Raw genomic sequence first — 3,915 nt, 5'->3', positions numbered from 1 at the left:
AAATTATATATTTACAGAATGTGCGATGATGACTTGTTATTATTATTTTTATGATAATTGTGTCATTATTGTAATTATTTGTTTGTTCAATTTGAGTTTAATTTTTTTTGCAAGATTATTTTTTTCGTTTTATATAGCACATGTCTAAATCAAATTTTTTTAGAGTAACATTCCTGTGAAACTGGTTTACAGATCTGCTTACCTGAAACGGGTGGCCCCATGTATAAAACAAATACCCAGTTGATTAATCGGATCTTTATTAATTCAGTAAAATTGAAAGTTTGGGGCTGGGCGATTGAGTCAAGTCTGAACATGGCTTATCGAACATACAAGATGGAGCGGAGAGGGATTGAAGAAAGGAATCTTCGCTGTTTCTCTAGCCATTGCGCCGGGAAAACGACGGCGGCCACTCCACTGCCGTCACTTCCATGACTCTACGATTTTCTTCTTCTGAAAAAAGACAATGAAAGTGAACGAAGAATACTGAAGATTAAACTCTCCCACTAATCGAGCATGTAGAGTCCGAAGGTGACATTGTAAAGGTAGATTTTGTATTGAACCCAATTCATCGCTTCCGTATTTTTTTGTTTTCCCCATTTCAATTTGATCTTCGCTTCCTGTAATCTCAAGAAATTCAGAAACTATAGAGAAGAAGAAACAAATTGTGATAGGAATGAAAATTACAAGATCGATTTTTGATAAATTCGCCTTCGAATCTGCGATGGGATCTCCAAAGAACGGGGGTTCGAATGCGAATGCGGAGCTATTTTAGCCTCTGCTCTGTTTGCGATTTAAATTAACATCAGTTTGATTAATGGATTAGAACCTTCATTGCAGGCCATATTAAAGTGATTAATGTTTCTTTTTTTCAACTGCAAATATTTGACAGATTTATAACGCCTTGCGATTGCTTTTGCCTTGTGCCTCGTGCAGCATTTTTACCTAGTCTAAAGAAGCTATGCTTATCAGATGTTGAATATGATAATGATGATTCCTGCCCAACTTTATTTCCGGTTGTTTAGTGCTTGAGCTTTTGATTGGATTCATGTGCTTGTTACCGTACTTGTTTCTGAAAAATTGGTTTCCCCCAACTCAGTTGTCTGAATATTTCTGAAAAACTGGTTTCCTCCTAAATGACTATTGCTTCTCTATTTTGATTAATGATATTTTATGTAAGTTGGCCGTTTTCTTTTCCTTACGAATAGGTCTTTTATTATTTTCTCTTCTTTTTTTTCCTGAACAGGGCATTTTTTTAACCTTTGTCATGGACTAATGCACGACAATGGGTAAAACCATTGAAATGAACAACCGTCGATGTCTTAATTTTTGTTTTTGACAAAGGTTCACTCAATTAGAGAGGTTACTGCTAATAATCTGAAACGAATTGCTGAAGAATTTGGTCTAGAGTGGGCAATGCAGCATGTATTACCATAGGTTTGTTGATGATTGTCAATTATCGTGTTGTTCTTCTTTCTGCTTCCAATGAAGTTTCTAGCTTGTATTTCTGCTTCCAATGAAGTTTCTATTCATTTGCTAGAACCGTCATTTATGCATTTGGAAGATTCACGTATATGCTTTCTTTGTTTTGTAGTTATGTCTATGCATCATGGTTGATCTACTCCTGCTCTAAGTTTAGTATAATACCGGTTTCCCTCTACTCAATTGTGGTTGTTTCATCTGATATGCGGCTGATTAGCTCATCATGCCAACAATCAAGTAGATAATATGAATGTTAAAAAAAAGAATTTATTGCTAGCCTTACATTCTTTGGCCATTATTCTGATCTTTTATTTTCTTTTAAATGATCTAGAAATTTCAGTTGATATATTCTGATCTTTTAAATGAGCTAGCAATTTTAGTTGATTTTCATAAACATACATGCAATGGTTAACTAGTGCAGATATAGTGTATGTGTTATTGTTCATCTGAAGCATACATTTGATATTGTGTCTGATTTTGCAGTGAAATGAAGGAGGTACGGAGTCTAGCAGCTAATGGAGTAATTCATGTAGTCAAAACTGCATGGCTTGAAGACTGCTCTCACAAAAAGAAAGAAAACAGGAATCCTCTTAGGTTTGACAATAATCTGCCGCACACATTGTTCACCAACAGCAAGGTTGCGTCCGATGGCAGCGGCCCGATCAAGATTGTGTTGTATGATTGTCGTTCCAAATCCGTTGTTAAATCTGATAATAAATATTAATAGCACGTTTTATGGAGTTAATGTTTCTTTTGTAAGCCGGAAATTATTATAATGACATTAAGTTGTCAAATTTGAAGAACATTCAAATACTGTTAGTTAGTGTGTGCACCATTTGTCGATTGATTTACCTAAACATGGAATTCAACTACTTTTCTTACAAATGTTGGCTATTTCACATAAAAGCTATTAATTTTTGGTCAAAAATAGTTTTTATGTCAAACGTTTGCAAGTGTTTTAGGTCTGTCATTGATTTGGTATTATTCATTGACACAAATATGTGGATTAACTAAATTAACTTATTTGAATGGTGATTAGAAATGTCAATATTTAGTTCCTTTCATAGTCATACTTCTAATGTTTGCTAATTTAACATAAAAAATATTATTTTTTTGACAAACGATATTAAGTATTACTTTTTAAGTCAAAAGTATTAGTTTTTCTGTCAAAAATATTACTTCTGATGTATGCTAAGTTTGACATAAAAAGTATTACTTCTTATATCAAAATTATTATTAGTTATGTTAAAAGTATTAGTTTTATGTATAAGGTATTACTTCTAACGTATCCTAATTTGACCAAAAAAATGCATCACATTTTAAGTCAAAAGTATTACCTTTTAAGTCAAACGCATTAATTTTTATGTTAAAAGTATTAGTTTTCTATCAAAAGTATTAATTCTAACGTATTCTAATTTGAAATTAAAAAAATATTACTTTTTTAAGTCAAATGTGATAGTTTTTATGCTAAAAATATTAGTTTTTCTATCAAATATATTACTTATAACGTATGTTAATTTGACATAAAAGGTATTACTTTTTATTTCAAAAATATTAGTTTTTTCTGTTAAAGGTATTAGTTTTATGGCAAAAGTATTATTTCTAACATATGTTTGACATAAATTTTTTTATGTAAAAAAAATAGTTGTTTTGTTAAAAGTATTAGTTTTTATGCTAAAAATATTAATTTTTCTATCAAAAGTATTACATCTAACATGCGCTAATTTGACATAAAATATTAATTTTTGGTAAACGATATTAAGTATTACTTTTTAATTCAAAATATTAGTTTTCATGTTAAAAGTATTAGTTTTTCTGTCAAAATTATTAAATCTAATATATGCTACTTCGACATAAAAAAATATTACTTCTTATGTCAAAAAATATTAGTTTTGCCGTTGAAAATATTAGTTTTTCTGTCAAAAATATTACTTTAAAATGTATGTTAATTTAAGATAAAAATTATTATTTCTTTGGTTAAAAGTAATTTTTTTTCCAAAAGTATTCATTTTTATGTTAAACTTATTAGTTTGTTTTTCAAAAGTGTTGTATCTAACGTATGCGTATTCTGCACAAAACGACGGGCTGCCACTCAGAACCACTCAAAACTAATATTTTTGACAAAATATAATACTTTTTATTAAAAGAGTAATAAATTTCACAAAAAAAACTAATATTTTTTTATGTCAAGTTAACATACTTTAGAAGTAATATTTTTAATAGAACACTAATACTTTTGATCGAAAAAATAATATTTTCAGAGAAAAAATAATACTTTATTTTATATTCAATCATTTTGATTATAAATATTATTAGCATGTTGTATGGAGTTAGTGTTTCTATAGTAAGTAGAAATTATTAGAATGTCATTAAGTCGTCAAAGTATTCTCAATTTTTTTAGAAGTACTACTTTGACTTTATATTCAAACCCAGCAA

The 3,915-nt window shown here is 29.5% G+C and overlaps 1 long non-coding RNA gene across 1 annotated transcript; it reads left to right on the top strand.

The window, feature by feature from the left end:
• Nucleotides 1-305: 305 nt before the first annotated feature.
• LOC140885372 (uncharacterized) lies at nucleotides 306-2,298 on the top strand. The gene is made up of 2 exons (XR_012150895.1): nucleotides 306-542; nucleotides 1,963-2,298. It is a non-coding gene; the product is annotated as an uncharacterized lncRNA (long non-coding RNA).
• The last annotated feature ends 1,617 nt before the right edge of the window (nucleotides 2,299-3,915 follow it).

This window comes from Henckelia pumila, chromosome 2, assembly GCF_033568475.1.
Source record: "Henckelia pumila isolate YLH828 chromosome 2, ASM3356847v2, whole genome shotgun sequence".
Lineage (NCBI taxonomy): Eukaryota > Viridiplantae > Streptophyta > Magnoliopsida > Lamiales > Gesneriaceae > Henckelia > Henckelia pumila.
The sequence above is the reverse complement of the archived record's forward strand: the minus strand, read 5'-3'. Positions and strand labels throughout refer to the sequence as shown.